Here is an 18,630-nt window from a genome sequence, read left to right as displayed (position 1 = left end):
TGGGAGAGACAAGAAGAGTGTTATGACATGCGTCAATTTTTTAATTGTGGTTATTATTGTAATGGTGTTGAATACTTTTCATACGAGCATTTAGGTGTTTTGTTGGATGTTATAGATAAATTAGTGAGAGAAATTGAATATACAGAAAGTTGTGAAATTATGTCAAATGTAATAATAAGGCAGCCAGTTGACACAACAAAATTAGTAGAAGTCCAAATTCCAATACAAAAACAAAGTAGAAGAAAATAAAATTCTAAAGGAAGGACGAAGGACGATCAGTGGGCGGCTCCACTCCGCAGGGTAACGAGAGCATAGTAGGCTCCAGCGTTCCCCTTCTCCATTAATTGAGCATGAGTCCCCATTTCCGTCACAGATCCTTTATCCAAAACTGCGATCATATCGCAGTTTCGGATGGTGCTCAGGCGGTGCGCCACCACCACGGTCGTCCTCCCCACCATCAGCCGCTCCTATGCCTCCTGAACCTCCTTCTCGGACTGGCTGTCCAGTGCGCTTGCCGCCTCGTCCAGCAACAGCACTGTCGGATTCTTGAGTATTGCCCTTGCGATGGCGATCCTCTGCTTCTGGCCTCCAGAAAGTTGCAGTCCTCTGTCTCCGCAACAGGTATCATACCAGTTAGAATTTCACAAGAGTTTGTACCACTTAAGTAGCGTAACACCCGCTTCACAGCTTGCCAATGTATGTCGGTGGGCTGTTTGAGAAATTGACTCAGGTGATTAACAATATACGCGATGTCTGGCCGAGTGTTGGTAAGATATTGAAGGGCACCAAGAGTGCTTCTGTATAGAAAGGGATCACTCATGGGCTCTCCATCAGAAATTGACAAGTGTTTGCCCAATACAGTGGGGGAGGGGGCTGGCTTTAAGCCCTCCATATCCAGGCGACGCAACACGTCATCTATGTATTTTGCCTGAGTTAAAAGAACTCCGGAAGGGAGATGAGTGACCTGGAGGCCAAGAAAATAACTGAGGAAGCCAAGATCTTTCAACGCAAACGTTTTATCTAGTGTGGCAACAAGACTATCTATGAGAGCAACATTATTTCCAGTGACAATGACATCATCCACATAGACCAGAAGAAGGATGATGGATGGACCGCGGTGATATATAAAGAAGGATGTGTCTGATCTACTGTTGGTGAAGCCCCAAGAAAGCAAGGCAGATTTGAGAGTGACATTCCAAGCTCGAGGAGCTTGTTTGAGGCCATAAAGTGCTTTATGTAGTTTGCAGATATAATTCGGATATCTGGGATCGGCATATCCTGGAGGTTGAGACATATAGACATCTTCATCTAACTTGCCGTTGAGAAAGACATGGTTGAAGTCAAGTTGTCGTAGTTTCCAGCCTCGAGATACAGCTAATGACAGAACAACTCGGATAGTGGAGGCTTTGACCACAGGACTGAAGGTTTCAAAAAAGTCAATACCGGGACTTTGATGAAAGCCTTTGGCCACCAATCGTGCCTTGTGGCATTGAATCGAGCCATCAAAATTGCGTTTGATGCGGAAAACCCGTTTACAACCAACTACATTGACTGAACCAGTAGGAGGGACGAGGGTCCAAGTCTGATTTTGCATAAGAGCATTATACTCCAAATCCATCGCTGATTTCCAGATGGGAGTAGCAAGAGCAACCTTAACAGTTGTGGGTTCTGTTACCGACCAATCAGTGGTAGTGGAGGATAGGAGCACCTTGGGCTTGAATATTCCAGCTTTCCCTCGTGTAATCATAGGGTGGATAGACTGAAATGGTGGGGGAGGCTGAGGTGCAATAGAGCTTTCAACCGCTGAGGTAGTTTCCGGTGCAGGAATAGAGAGAGAAGGTAAAGGGGACGAGGTTGGTATATTTAGGTCAGATGCTTCAAGTGTGGGTAGTGGAGACAGAGGGAAAGATGGTGGATTGGAGGGGGTGGAGAACGCATGTTGGTCAGCTGAAATCGTACTAGGGAGCTGGTGGGATGAGCCAGAAATAGGAGATGTGTCAATTGGTAAAGGTTCATGGCTTAGGGGACTGTTTATGAGGAATTCTAGATTATTAGGTCGTGATTGGGGAGGTGAGGTTGGAGAGGTTGTTGGGGCCTGGGATCTAGGAGGCTGAGAGTTATGGGTGATAGGCAAATTTGGTGGGCATGGGTGAGGGGTGTTGGATGGTGGGTGAGTAGCAGGTTCAAGAGTAGGCAGGCTACCGAACCACGTGTGTAGGTTTGGAGCAGCGGTGGAATGAGATAAAGAATTGTCAGACACAGTGGATTGTTGAAGGCCAAATCCAGAAGCAAATGGATAATCACCTTCATTGAATTGAACATGTCGTGAGATGAAGACTCTTCTTGATGAGCTGAGACATTTATGACCCTTATGAGCTGGACTTGGACCAAGATAAACACACTTGTTAGTTCGAAATTGAAACTTATGAGTATGGTAAGGGCGTAAAAAGGGATAGCATGCACACCCAAATATTCTCAACTCGGAGACGTTAAGACTTCGTTGTATCAATAACTCCATTGGAGACTTACCATTAAGCAGAGGGGAAGGAAGACCATTGATTAATAAGGTTGATGTCAGGAAGGCCTCCCACCAAAAACTTAGAGGCATGGAAGCTTGAGCGAGCAAAGTGAGACCGGTCTCAACAATATGGCGATGTTTACGCTCAGCTCGACCATTTTGCGCAGAAGTGTACGGGCACGAAAATCTGGATTGTATCCCCAACTGATGGCATAACTGATGGACTCGTTTATATTCTCCTCCATTGTCAGACTGTAACATTTTAATATGGCTGCCAAATTGAGTCTTAATCATAGTAGTAAAATGATTAAATGCTGAAAGTGTGTCACTCTTTAACTTCAAAGGATAAATCCATACAAATCGGCTATAGTCATCAAGAAAATGAACATAGTATCTATACCCATCAGATGACATAACAGGTGCAGGTCCCCATAGATCAGTATGCACTAACATGAATGGAGCAGTAGCTTGTGAACTAGATAGAGGGAAAGGCAGACCATGAGATTTACCATATTTGCATGCTTCACAAAAGTTGACATTATCATGAACTTTCAAGGGCAGATTACAACGTTTAATTAAACTTCTAAAAACTTGAGAAGACGGATGTCCAAGTCGACGATGCCAAACGTCCTTGGACACCACAACATTTATACTACTGGATGATTTGGGAAGAGACACAGAACAAATAGTTTTATTAGCAGCCAACTCCAAGCCACAGTCAACTGGAGTCGAAGTACTCCCAATGACTACTCCAACAGTATTGAGGCGGTAAAGTCCATCCTTAAGAGCCCCTTTCAGCACCACCTTGCCCGAACGTATATCCTTTACAAGACAAGAATCAGCATGAAATTCAAGGTATACGTTATTGTCTTTAGCGAGTTTAGATACGCTAACAAGATTTTTAGCTATGTTAGGTACGCACAACAATTTTCAAGCATGATCAACCCACCATCAGAAACTAAACAGGATTTGCCAACATGAGATATTTTTAATTTATCGCCATTACCTACTGTAACTCTTTCCATACCTCCATATTCAGTAGGTTGAACCATACTATTGTAGTCGGCGGTGACATGATTTGAAGCACCACTATCCACATACCAATTCGGGTCTATCACTGTTTCTGGATTGGCCAAAAAAGGATTGTTATTTTGGGTTGCTGTGAAGGCATAAGATGTACCTTGTCCAGAGTTGTTGTTAACCCCCTGGTTAGAGTCGCCATTGAAGTTTTTACCCTGGCTTTGTGTATTGTTCCTGTACTCCTTATCAAATCGATGGTAGCACGTTAGTGCTGAATGTCCAGGTTTACCACACACCTGACAAATTTGCCGACTATTGTTGTTGTTCCACCGTCCTCTACCTCGATTTCGACCACCCCCCGATTGTTGTTGAATGGTGGCCGAGAGTTTTGATTTTGACGTTGGTTTCCACCACTTACACTTCTGCTACTATTAGCCATATTCACGGAAACAGAGTTGTTAAAAGATACTGTATTTTTATGAGAATTCTGAAGTTCTAACCTCTTCTCAAATACCAACAATTCGGCTTGCATTTCAGGCCACGAAATGCCTCGTTTTCCTTGGATCGTTGCTACCACAGGATTATACTCTTCATCTAATCCCAACAGAACTTGAGAAATCAAAGATCGAGTGGGTACGAGGCTTCCAGCTTGACCCAAATTGTCTGCATGAGACTTCATAACACGCAAAAAATCAGTCATTTTAAGAGAACCTTTTCGAGTTTGTTGAAATACCTGACGGAGATAATCTTCTTCCGCCTGAGACTGTACTCCAAAGAGTTCTTGTATGGCAGCCCATAAATCACAAGCATTTTCGTACCCCATCACCTGTGTTGCAACTTCTGGAGTCATAGAGTTGTACAACCAACCAAGAAGTAGCTGGTCGGTAGTTACCCATGACTCATATAGTGGATTGACGGCTGCTTCTGTTGCTATAGAGGAACTCGATGGTGCAGATATGTTCGTTTGGCTTGTTTCCATATTACCAATCGACTGTTGCACAAACATAGGCGGACATGGGTGCTCGCCGGAGAGGTGTCTCTCTAGTTTGTAACTTCGTAATATGGGTAAGGCTAGGTTTTTCCACAACAAGTAATTGGTTCTATCTAGCTTTATTGTGGTGATTTGGTTAAGCAATTGATTGAGTGGTGGGCTGCTAAAGGTGGGGTGGGTAGAGGTGTTGGAGGAGGCGTTGGCCATTACAGCTCTGATACCAAGTTAGAATTTCACAAGAGGAAGTTTCACACAGAAGGTATGATGTTTATATTTCACTGTATTATGATGGCACTCAAAGGCTCTATTTATACAAAAGTATATCCTAAGTTTAGAAGAAAAAGAATCTAAACTTTAACAAAAATATTGTAACAAAAATGCACAATAATAGATATTCTTGTTTTGACTATGACGTGGTGTGTGGCTTCAACTTCCTTGCTGAAGTTACGTTAACAATACCCACTCTCCAGCCCTGCTATGAAGCCGTGCGCATTGGCTGCCATTGCCGCCTCCACTATTTCGGATTCCTCAACCTCCTTCGAATGGCCATACACAATGTTGTCCCTGATCGTTCCAGCGAATAACGTGGGCTCTTGACTCACTAGAGCTATGTGTTTTCTAAGGGTCCGTAGGTGGTATGATCTTATATCCCGACCGTCGATGCTCACCGTTCCTTTAATCGGATCGTAGAATCTCTCGATCAGGCCGATTATGGTGGATTTCCCCGACCCGCTCTGCCTCACCAACGCCGTTGATTTCCCGGCTTCGATGCTGATTGAAAACCCACTGAAGATCATCGTTTCTGGTCGAGTCAGGTAGGCGAAATCGACGGAGTGAATATCAATCCGGCTTGTTAGTTTATCCGGTTTGTAGCCTTCGGTGTCGTTCGGTTCGATTTTAGTGGACCGGTCTAGGATATCGAAAACCGATCCGACGGCTGCGGAACCTTTGGCGAGATCCGATGTCATGCTGTCGGCGTTGGCAATGACACGTCCAGTGCTGATGAGGATATGGAAGGTTTGGAAGAGGGCCTTGGCGGTTGTTTGGCCTTGGGCGACGAGCTTGCTGCCGTACCAGAAGGGGAGAGCATAGGAGCAGGCACTGAGACTCCAGCCTAGTCCAATTCCGGCATACCACGACTGCTTGATATTTTCTCTTCGTGGACTCTCCTGAGCCTTCTCAAGCATTTTGAGGATCCTTTCTTGTGAAGAGAAGGCGGTGATTGTGCGTACATTGGAAACTGCTTCAGCAGCCACCTTGGTGCTCTGTTCTTGGGCTTTTTTGGATTTGTCAGACATGTTCTTCAGAAGGACACGCCTAGCATAGATGCAAATGATTAATAGGGGTTGAACTGCGATCATGACGAGGGCTAGCTTCCATGAGATCACCAACCCCATTGTGAAAGCTATGGTTATTGATGATAGGGTTTGCAGAAGAAGTGTCATTCTATCACCCACCAACGATCGCACCTACGCCAACAAAAATGTATGATAATAAGTAGCGCATCAGACAAGCAAAAGAAAAAAGATAGGGCAAAAGTCAATTGAATTGAATAATTAATATTCTTAACTTACCACATTGTCATTGGTAGACAATCTCGAACAAATTGCACCACTGGAGTGTTCATCTTGATCAAACCACCCAATTTCGAAAGTAAGGATCTTGGACAACATCATCTCCCTGACTCTCTTGGTCAGATACTCCCCCATGTATGCAAAGTTATAATGTTGAACAATGTTTGTCACGATAGAAAACACTGCAAGCCCAACAAAACCTAGTGCATAAATTCTTGTCTTCTCCTTAATCTCCTCGTGACTCGTCAAAAAATAAACCGACACCATCATCCCAAGCGCAAAGGCATACAAAGGCTGGACCGCTCCGAACAAAACCGCCCCAGTGCACCCCATGATCGCCTGCTTCCACTCGGGGAGATTTAGGGCCAACAACCTCCAGATCGAAGGGACTGATCGGTCTTCCTTGCCTGCATCTAGAACCGTCGAGTTGGGGGAGCTGGATCGACTCACGAGCGAGATTGGGCGGCTGCTGCTGTTCTCGTCCATGTTGGGAATGGAAGCCGGTCGGGATTCGTGTTTCTCCATTTGCTGGTGGCGCACCAAAGAGGTGTAGAGACTGGTTTTATGCTGGATGAGCTCGTCGTGTGAGCCCATTTCCATGACGTGGCCGTTTTGGAACACGGTGATGATGTCGGCGTTGCGAACGGTTGAAAGGCGATGAGCGATGATGGTGGTGGTTCGACCGATGGCTGCTTCATCAAGGGCTTTTTGGACGATCCGCTCCGATTCTGAGTCCAACGCACTCGTGGCCTCGTCAAGGAGGAGGATCCGCGGTCGCTTGATGATCGCTCGTGCAATTGCTATTCTTTGCTTTTGTCCTCCCGACAATTGAACTCCCCTTTCTCCCACCTGATTAAAACTCCACACACTAATTTACCCAAATTCAATCCTTTAAGAACCACAATGATTAAACTAAACAATGAACATAATGGTCGTCTTTGTGCAAAGAAGGTATAGAAAAATCAAACATGTCACAACTCACCTTGTTCACACCCCGTAGATTAATAATTTCAAGATAAGAATAAAATGGTTGGTGTCTTACGTTTATTATAATAATTTTTTAAATAAAATCTAAATGAAAAAGGTTTTGAGATTGTGATTAGTAATGTTTGTTAATATTGTGAATTTATAATCCTTGAATAGAAATCATAGAAGGAATAGTGAGAAGAAGAATGTAAAGAAAAAGATGTGGGACCGGACTTATAGAACAATTAGTTCACAACGATATTTTTCTATCTTTTAATAAAACTAAAAAGTTAATAACCATGACTTTTTTTTTTATATATAATGGGCTTGGCCAATTGGTGGAAATAAAGGAACTTTAATATAGGAATCTTGTTGTTCTAGAGGTTCTTTTCAAAAGAAAAAAATGTTAATTTGAAAAGCATAGTAACAAAAGCAATAATGTATTTCATTCCATATAAAAGTGAATCACCAACGACCACCCCTACTTTTAGGAAAGATATCATTCTCATTATTTCATGATTGAATAATTTTTCAAAAAATCTAAATCATTAAAAAATCTACATTTTCTTTAAAATTTACTTTATAAAAGTACTTAAATATATTACCACATCTCTTAATTCATTCCGTGATGTTTTGAAGAAGTTTTAGTCAAAATAAAGGAACAAACAATCTCCACTTTAATACAGGAATCTTGTTGATGTAAAGGTTCTTTCCAAAAAAAAGAATGTTAATTTGGAAAGCATATTGACGAAAACAATTATGTATTTCACTCAATAAAAAAGTTAATCACCCCAAATTTTAGGAAAGTGACCATTCTCATTATTTCATGAATGAATAAATTTTCTAAAAAGACAATTCATTAAAAAATCTACATTTTCTTTCATAGAAGTCAGTCCATTTTTACTATGAAAAAAAACAAAAAAACAAAACAACGACAACCCATTTAAAGTATACTTTATAAAAGTAATTAAATATATTATTTGGTCCAAAAATTTACCTCATCTCTTAATTCATTCTGGGATGTTTTTGAAAAAGTTTTAGTCAAAATAAAAGAACAAACAATCTCAACTTTAGTATAGGAATCTTGTTGATCCAAAGGTTCTTTTGATCAAAGAAATAATGTTAATTTGGAAGTCTATTGACAAAAGCAATCATGTATTTCACCCCATATAAAAGTGAGTCACCCCTAGTGGTAGGGAAGTGACCATTCTCATTATTTTATGAATGAATAATTTTTCTAAAAAGAATTCATTAAAAATTCTACATTTCCTTCGGTCCATTCTTTACTGAAAGAACAAAAACAAAAAACAACAAACAAAACAACAACTCATTTAAAGTATACTTTATAAAAGTAATTATATATATTATTTGATGAAGTTTTGAAAAACTTATAGTCAAATTTTTATTCCTTTAGTTTCTTGAATTTAAAAGAACAACTCGAACCCACTAATTTTTTAAGGAAAAAAACCCACTAATTTTATAATTAAAGAAAGTAAATTGGCTATCCAACACTAAAAAAAAAGGTACATTCACACAAACAAAAAAACCAATAGTTTTAAATGTCTGATCACGTTTTCTTTAAAGTTATGATTATAGAAAATTTTGAAATGATGAATAATTTAACCCAAAAAAAATATGAGAAAAGGATTATAATCTTAGTAGTTACTTGGGTTTCGTATCCTTGTGGAAATTGAGAAATAAAATTATGAGCATTGGAAGCTTTAGCTGCGTCTATCACCTCGTCCATGGTGGCATCTTCCTTCCCAAAAAGAATATTTTCTTTAATGGAGGTGGCGAAAAGCGCCGGCTCCTGGCTCACCAGACCAATCTGTGACCTCAGCCACTTCAGCTGCAGCTTTTCAATGCCCACTCCGTCGACGAGGATCGCCCCTCCAATTGGGTTGTAAAATCTCTGCAACAAAGAAATCACCGTCGATTTTCCGGAGCCGCTCCCGCCGACCAGCGCCATCGTCCCCCCCGCCGGGATTCTCAAGGTCAGGTTGTTGAACACCATGGTTTCCGGTCGCGATGGGTACGCAAACTGCACGTTCTGAAATTCGACCTCGCCGGAGACTTCGTCCAGAACTTCACCTTCCAGGTTCTCGGAGTCGATCTCCGGAATTCGATTTATCACCTCTATGATGCGCTCTCCCGCAGTACACGCCTCCGAAAAGTAGTCTAGGTTCGATAAACTTGATCCAATGGATCTGTCATAGTATGATAATAGTATATTAAAAGCCCAAAATCCAATATTTTGTTCATGTCCTATTTGCCCTAATCGATTTAGATTAATTTTTAATAATTAAAACGAAGGTTAACCCCAAAAAAAATGTGTACTGAATCAACATATTAATACCATTTGACCAAACTAAACAAAAACATAATGAGAATAGAATATTCCATTAAACTATCGATTATATTGGAGAAAACTTTAAACACTGCTCTCATATAATTACCCTACCTTAATATTATTAATATTAAGTAAATGGAGTCTATAAATATTAAGTAAATCATTTATCAAAAGAACCATGACGTAAACACTATAGAATAGCACTACAAACATTCGGTATATACTAAAGAATATAATACTTTTCATATAAACATGAATCTCCTAACTGTATATCCTTACATTTTTTTTTACATATAAAATGAATGAGAAAAATTTTCCTTTTTAAAAAAGGCATATATAGGTATTAATAGGATTATAGGGGAGAAGAGAATCAAATCAAATATGCATGTCTTTCCAAAAAAGGAAAAAGAATCAAACATGATCTGCCTACCGCAGCTGTTCTTTTTAACATAATAATCATTGTTTTAGATTAATCATTTATTTGAATTTGAAGATTCTTAATTAATAGAATGATATGGTTTGGTAAAGCTGAGATTACATTCCATATATGTGAAAATTTAATCATTAATTAGACCTGATATGTTGTTTAAAAATGAATAGTGAATAAATTTAAATGAAAGCAAAGGGAAAAAGAGAAGAAATGAAATTAGTAATTTAATTAGAGGGAGATGATGAAACTTACGTTCCACCTAAAACAATGGCAGCTCCGACTGCAAACACCGTCCCACCTTGAGCGCCATGGTGCATCACCATTCTACTACCGTACCACGCTATGAAGGACCATATTGCAAATGAAATTCCATTACTTCCAATGGCCAATCCTTTAGAAAGTCCCTGTTTTAACCCCAGCTTTACCATACTTCCTAATGCAGTTGAATATTCTGATAGTCTTCTCCCACGAAGGCGTAGACGGTTCTGACGGAGGATATGACCTGTTCCGCCACTGTTCCGTCCTTTTGGTAACATTCTCTGCTCTTTCTCTTTAACCCTGTTAGGATTCTACCATAGAGCACCCCCGGGATCAGCAGAATCGTCACAAATGGTAATCCTGCGACCGCTAGTTTCCAGAATAAAGCAACGGCAACGATGCAGCACCCGATGAACGTTGCCGCATTCATTACAAAGTTTGGGATCTGGGTTATTTGTTTTGTTTCCAGAAAAGCAAAATTAGTTTGAAGTTTCAGATTTGATCAAAATTAGTGTGAAGTTTCATTGAGAAATTAATGGAGGAAAAAAAAAGTTACCTTTTCGCTTAAAACGTCTTGAATGACCAAGCTGTCGTTAGAGACAGATGTGATAACCTCGGACGTGGAGATCAAAATAGCCGACTTCTTGTCGGAGAACTGCCTTCAGATACTCAACTCTCATTCTGGCCGCCTGTCTCTCGGCCGTCCTTGTCCAGCAATATCCTTCTGCAAAATATATATCCCTCACAAAATAGAGATGATATGAGATATTGAAATGCCAACTTTAGTTAATTATTCAAATGAATCGACGAAACCCACCGAGAAAAGACGCAACAAATGCTCCGCACGCTACGTAGAGTACAGCCACAGTATTCTGTCTCCCGAACAAAAATCAAGCCATAAAAACGAAGATAGAGTCCGTAGAGTTAACCGTTTTTAAAGTCAGTAAATACCTCATTGATATGGGTTTGGAAAGAAGGTAAAGAAGAGTGTGAGACGAATCCGATGCCGTTCATAAGACGGCTGGTGAGAACTAAGATCAAGGGGCCCGTGAAGCCATCGCCAATGGCTCCGATGAGCCCCAACGCCATGAGAAGCTTGTCCACGGCGTCAGCGTGCGAAAAAATCGACGCTATTGAATTCTTCTTCCCTGATCTCCTTCCCATCACTGGGCTCCGGCCTTCTTTTCTTTTTTAATTTGAACTTTCCCGGAATCCAAACAGACCGTGACGGGGAGAGCTCAAACGGTGGGCTTTAAATTTCACTTTCTCGGAATCCAAACAGACCGTGTCTGGGGAGAAATCAATAATCATCCGTGGGCTTTAAATTAATTTGCTTGTTTTGCAAGCAAAAAATGGGTCTCCCATATATAGCAACTTAGACCTGTGTACTGTCTTGAGATATTCTTTGATTTTAATCCCTTCAAAAAGCTACCTTCAAAGTTTGATGTCGCCATCAAAATGTTCAATAATACCGTATATATCTGCACCATTTGCAAATTACTAATTAACCCTCCAGGTAATCATATTCTCTTTTGGTCATATCATATGTGCATGCAAATGTTAATTGAAGATATTTCGTAACATATAAAAAAAATCCTCCCATGTTTACTTTTTTATCCTCCATTCTGGTTGACAAAATTATTTTAAATTTCTTATCTTTTTTGGAACGAGAATGATTTGAAATCAATTAGAAAAAAAAAAACTATGATATAGTTGTTTTTTCTAGCCCTACCTGTTTTCAGCTCAAATTTATAAGTTTTAGTGGGATTATTTAATAATAGGTCTTGTGTATTAACTATTAATCAAATTTAATTTGAGAAACTCTATTTTTATTAATTAGTGAGATTTTGTAGATTTTTTTTATCCAATGAAGGATAAAAAATTATGACGTTTATATAAATTTAGAATTATGATTTTAAAATTAAAAAAAACTTAATTAGACAAATTATTTATATTAACTGAAAAATAATTTTTTTAAAAAAAAGCAATATTCAAAAATAAAAATAGATTTGAGATTTAAATACATCATAATAAATTATATTTTAAAAAATAAAAAGATGCAATAAAAATAGTGCTAAAAAGAAAAAAAATAATAATAAAGATGCCTGAAAATAACAAATAAAAAGAAAAAGAAAATAATAAATACGTTAAAAGAGAAAAAAAAAGTTACACTTAAATAAAAGATACGCTAGCTGTGATTCGAACCTAAGACGCAGCCTAAAGAAAAGAAGAAAAAAAAAAGGATCAACAAAGATGCATTTAAAAATAAAAAACCAAAACAAAATAGAAGGTGCTTGCCGAACGGAGGGGGTTGAGGCTAGGGTACGTAATCACATATAGAAGGACCACCGGGAGCAAACAACGTCTCTAATATCTATACTATATGTTATATTTATTTAAAATTCAAGGGGGAACGTGCCATTCCATGCATCCACCTTGTTTGCTTGGATGTTATGGTAGATGAAAAGAAAATAAAAATTTTACTTATTTGAGTTTTTAATTTAAATTTATTAATTAAAAATTAAAATGTGAATATTAAATAGGTAATTCATTTTGAAATTTTATGAAATCTTGTAAAATCCGACCATTTTGATCTATAAATAAATATAGGATTAGATTTCAAATATAATAATTTAAAAGCATGTGGTATGAAACAATGAAATTCAATTTAAATTAGAGACAACAACGGGTCGGGTTAGGGGATTCTCCCCTAAGGAACCCTTCCCGGTTTTAAATATATTTTTTTAATTTTTAATTTTAGTTTTTTAATTAATTTTTGTTATTAAAAAGTGGTTAAATAGATATTAACTTGAGTTTTTTTAAGCTAAAAAGTATTTATAAAATTAATATATATTAATATTATTATATAAAAAAATATAAAAAGTAATAAAATATTAAACGGGGCGGGGGAATTCTCCCCCTCCCCCGTCCCGTACCAGCTGGGATCCCTAGTTTGACCCCGTCCCCGGTCAAACAGGAGATTCCTCAATCCGATCGAGTCGAGTATTCGCGGGGATCGGGTCCCGTTGGTTTTTTTTTACCATCCCTATTTGAAATTTGAGGTATACTAATTTGTGTACCTGATATTACAAAGGTAGAGGATTCTTCAGTCTTCAAATAAGGGTTCTTGAGTCATTCATAGGAAAACACTTTCTCCTCAATGATAAGGAGGAATCTTGTCTTGTCTTCGATTAGATGGTTGACAACTCACTATTATTTTAAAATAATATTGGTTTTGCATTTTTCTCTCTTAGTTGCTAAACATCTAACGGTAAGGAGGACAAAGTTTCATCATTGTTGTGGATGCAAGTATTTTCTTTATAATCCGACGAAGATGAACACCAATGTTTTTACCATCCAAATTAACACCATTTGATAGAGGAGGATAAGAGATAAACATAAACATCATTTTCATATCATCAAACCAACTTTGATCCTTTGAATATAACCCAAGAAATATCTTTCTTCAATTGAAAATACCACTCACTTGTACCTCATGTAAAATTAATTACCTAATTTTCTTCCTTTCATTATTAACTTTCTTCTCATCTTCTTCGATCAACCCACCAAAATAGCCATCTTCTTCCATATTTTTCTTCTATTTTTTTCTCTATAATATTCCACACTAAATACCCATCATTTTTATTCCTTTTCAATTCATTTCAATCAACCAAGACTACAATTTACTAAATCCATCATATTGTGAACCATTCCTTTGCTCAATCAAATCTTCTTCTTTCACATAGAACATCAAATTAGGTTCACTATGAAGGCTAGAATTTCTCTTCGTTGTCCTTAAAACTTTATTACAAAATAAAAATACACAAAATTAAGTATCCATAGAAACTTATTTGTCCCAAAAGAAAAAAAATCCATAATTATTTTGCTTGGAAACAACCTCCGAAAGTTGAAATCGGCTTACCAAAGCTTGGAGTGTTTGCCTATAAGCCTCCTTTGAATCTTTTTCGATGTTACCTATACCGTTTTCCACGACAACACGGCCTTATTGCTCCTCTTCCTTCTTATCTTCCTCATTTTCTCTTCTTATTCTTCTTTTCTTTCTCCCTTCTCGTTTTTTATTTTATTTTTTCCTTCCTTTTTCTCTCTCTCTTTCTTCCTTCCTTTACTCCCCACAAGACTCATCTCTTATTTATTCTTATTTCTTTATTCTCCCAAAAACTTCCCTTTAAAAGCCATGTATTTTCCTTCTTTCTTTTATATATATATATATATATATATATATATATATATATTTCAAGTGATTGCTAGTTGTCATCTACACTTTCAATTTTTTTATTATTTATTAATATTTCTCTATTTTAAGCGAAGGACGGATGTTACATGGACTTCTTCCCTTCTAATCCATTCTCTAATATTTATTCATAGAAATTTTTTTCTTTAGCTCCTAATTTTCATGCCAAATAATATATGGCTTTAGTGAGTAGCACAACAATAACCACGTGAAACAATCATGTGAGTTGGTGATCTATTATCATACTCTAAACTTCACCACATATAGTCATTACTTTACAAGTGAATCACATAATGAGTCATGCCAGCGTATAGTTACTTATCAGCTCTTCTACCTGCATGACAGACCTGCATCTCTAGATGTGTTTTTGACGTGACACGTGTTTCACCGAGAGACTATCACATCTTGGAGGTAAATGTGGCTCATTGTCAGATTATCACAACTTTCCACGTAGCCGATTGCGCCAGGTGGACTATTTAACTGATGCGAACTCTTTTAAGCGTTCTCGTGATATGGTCTAAGTTGTCTTTCCTAAAACTATTACATTACTAACAAAATTTACCATAACAAATATTCGAACCAAAAATATATATATACATACACCATCTATCGTTAAACTACAAGTTTATCTATGAAGTTTTAAAATTATGTTTAATATATTTTTAAACTTTTGAAATTTTATAAATCTTCTGGGTATAAATTATTGATTCTAAGAAACTAATTAATGGATTCATGAAGTTCTAATTTTATTACTTTAAATAAATTTAAATTGTTCTTTGTGGGATAATTCGACAAAATGTATTGTATTTTTAAGAAGAAAAACAAAATAGGTTTCTTTTTATGTTTTTATTAAAAAAAAGACAAATTAAGGATTATTTTTAGGGAATGTTATGGATTAAAATAAGATATTTATATGTAAGGTAAAATTTTCTTTTTCACTTTAAATGGTGGAACCCGAGTCAGCCATTTGCATTCAAAAGATAAAATGGGACCTACTGACATTAGTAGATCAAACGAGCAAAAAGAATATTGGAGGATTCTTTTGTATACTATAATCATGATTCATCAATGTGAACTGATCTCGATATTCTTTGATTTGATTCCGTTAAAAAGTTCCCTCCACCGTTTGATGTCGCCATCAATACTGTATATATCTATTTGTAAATGTTCCATACATCTGCAACATTATCGTTTTCATTTTTTTTTTTGACACATTGAGAATAAAAAAAATTGCAATAAAGTTATGTAGAATTGTTTTACTTTATTTTCAAAAGTAGTGGTTTTACACCATATTACTTTAAAATAATTATTATCAATGCCTCACCATTCCAAAAATTGATGAATGGTTTTCATAATGGGTAATTATTGAGTTAAGAAAACTTTTTCTTAGGACAACATAATAGAGGTGGTGTTCGAACTCAAAAAACTTTTAAAATTATTACTTATTTTATTCCTATTGAATAAAAAATAGAGAAACAAATATTTAAAGTAACTTATGGGTCGGTATCCTGGTCTTAAAACAAAATTTCAAAAATACCCTCACCAACTCCATCCCCTCTTAGACTAGCTATTTTTATTTATTTATATTATTTATTTATTTTGTGTAATTTTGGTAAGTTTTTGAAAGACGCGTAATGAAGTTAAAACGGACTTTGTGCTTAAATTGTCCATGTTTAAAATGGAAAAAAAAAAACCAAATGAAGTGAATATGTTTCAAAAAAAAAAAATGCTTAATTCGACGATTTTTAAATTATTACATATTTCTTTTTATTGAATTGGTATTCTATAAGTAGAGAGCAGAAATATTAAATTCAAAATACGCTCATCTATTTAACACATATTATTATATATATATGTATATGTATTTAGAAATTAGAAGTCTAAATCAATGAAACTCAAAAAAGCTAAAACAAAAAACCCATAATCTACTTTCTTATTACTTAAAAGTTTCTTTTTTACATCTTGGTGGGAGGCATATGCCAATTACTGGTGAGCTATGTGCTCGCTTTGTCATTATTTAAAAGTTTGAATCTAGATGATGTAAAATGGACTCATAAATTATTTTTCTTTTTTTTTTCCCGATCCAAACTTCCATAGATATATTTGTTTTATACATATATTCACACATATTATTTAATTCACCTTGAAAACTTCATGCTCCAATCACACACATTTAAAAGTGAGAAGAGATTCCAATAATCAAACTCAAAACAAAAAAACTAAAATAAAAGAAAAAATCATAATCTTACTGTTTTCTTATTTTCAACCCATATTTGGTTATTGTAATTCAAATTTACAGGTTGTTTGAAAATTTGAATTTAAACTAATTTGGTTAATGTACATTTTTAAAGAAGTTTTTTTTTCCTTAGTACAACATGTGGGGCTGGACTGGAGATCGAATTCACAACCTTTTGATTGGAATATATGGCAATTACCAAAAGTTAGGCTCGCTTTGACTTTTTAAATAAGTTTTTGATAAAAACAATATAAAAGGAAAAAAAAAAATCCGCGGGCTGGATGGGTATTATGCAAAAGGTTGTGATTTATCGTACGAAACGAAATTATTGCACGACAAAGATATTCTGAAACTAACCTTTTTTTCTTTTCTTTTCTCTTCTCTTTTTCCTTTTTCTTTTTTATTTTGTTTTTATCTCTTTCTTCCAAAGTTGTACCTTTTTTACTTTTCATTCACCACTACTGTCTCCTCTCTCCTCCTCAGTTTCTCTGCTTTTCAAAATAAAATTAATTAAGTCGGGTCAGGCCGGATTTTGAGAAAGACCTACCCGAATGGGATATGCTCGGGTCAAAATGTAACCGACCTAGGTCGGGTCGGATCTCAATTTATTTATTTAATAACACTATTTATATTCTAACCTTAGGTGCCGCGGCTGGTTCACTTTTTCCCCCCTCAATTTTCAAGTTTTAATGGACAAAATATCAAAACTTCATCTTATCTTCACGAATTTTTCAGGTTTTTAACAAAATTTTTCCATCTTTTGCTTCCACCCCGTCTGCACCCACCCCACCACTACCCCAACTAAATCCATACAAAAAACAGAAAGAAAAAAAAAATAAACAAAAAAGAAAGAACAGCTGCTGGGTTCTTTTGGGACCCACTGTTGCTGATGGACTTTGCTGCGGCCTGTGTCGACTGGCAAGACAGACCTAAGAAATTAATTTTTGGGTAGGTGGTCGTTTTTAAACTCATTTCTTCAAACCTTAGAACGGGTCAATTTCTTCAAACCTTAGAACGGGTCAATTCATGATAATTTTAATTTTAATTGAATTTCTTGCAAGTAGTGTACTATCATATGTTAGATGTCTAATATAAATGATTAAAATTTTCCTAATCTAGTTTTTTGGTTCATTAGTTATTTAATCATTTTTTTGGGACATGTTACCCACGGGAAACCCATCCTTGATCGGGGAATCCCCCACCAAAATTTTCGGAGACGGGACAGGAATGGAGGTGGCCCACCTGTTGCAAGGTGCCTATATTGAGGGAGAAAGTATCATATTTTCATGGATATTTATAGAGGAATGTTTTTGGGTGCAAAAAGAATAATATTTATGTGTTTTTGAATTGGAAGCATGTGTTTGATGTCATTTGGTCATGTGGGGTTTTGATGGAAATATATTTTGGTTTGAACTAAAAACGAGAAAAAGCATTCCCCATGCATATTTACTGCTGTTAAATTTTTTATAAGTAGAAGAAAAAAATACATTCTTAAAGAAAATAGATTTTTATTTCTCTTTTTTTTTTTCACTAAATAAATAGGGGTCAAATAAAAAACACTTATCCCCTGACCACCATTTAATTTTTTCCACATTTTTTCTCTTTCTATATATCTATCTTCTACCAAAAACATAATATATAGTGATTAGAAAGAAGATTTTCTATTTCTAAGTGGATGTTATTTTTATCGAATTTTTAGTAATGGTGAATGGGAAAATATTATTTCTAAAAGGTATGTTTTTTTTCTTGATTAGGCATTATTAAAACGGTGGTTTTGGTTGGCGTTAATTTGAGGATTAAGCCAAAGTGAATATAACTCATCGTGACATACACCCCTAATAAAGGGGCTGTGAATTCGAATCTCCTCCTCAGCATGTTGTAAAAAAAAAATTTGGGATTAAAATAATAAATTATGAAACTGCAAAACACAGCTGAGAAGCATTAATAAGGGGGTGTGGGGTCGACCATGCACTCAAATGGGTGTGTCTTTGTGAATTTGCATACCTTTCTGATCAGGGTTGTGCAAATTAAACTC

The 18,630-nt window shown here is 36.5% G+C and overlaps 1 pseudogene across 1 annotated transcript; it reads right to left on the bottom strand.

Moving 5' to 3' along the window:
• Positions 1-140: 140 nt before the first annotated feature.
• On the bottom strand, positions 141-11,495 carry LOC111006155 (ABC transporter B family member 15-like; annotated as a pseudogene). The gene is made up of 8 exons (XR_015790258.1): positions 11,059-11,495; positions 10,925-10,979; positions 10,664-10,831; positions 10,102-10,552; positions 8,736-9,276; positions 6,104-6,952; positions 4,990-5,998; positions 141-631 (listed from the first exon to the last, which is right to left on the bottom strand). The product of XR_015790258.1 is annotated as an ABC transporter B family member 15-like (transcript).
• Between the last annotated feature and the right edge of the window lie 7,135 nt (positions 11,496-18,630).

Source organism: Momordica charantia, assembly GCF_013281855.1.
Source record: "Momordica charantia cultivar OHB3-1 chromosome 4 unlocalized genomic scaffold, Mcharantia_2.0 BLBB01000004.1, whole genome shotgun sequence".
Taxonomy (NCBI): Eukaryota; Viridiplantae; Streptophyta; class Magnoliopsida; order Cucurbitales; family Cucurbitaceae; genus Momordica; species Momordica charantia.
The sequence above is the reverse complement of the archived record's forward strand: the minus strand, read 5'-3'. Positions and strand labels throughout refer to the sequence as shown.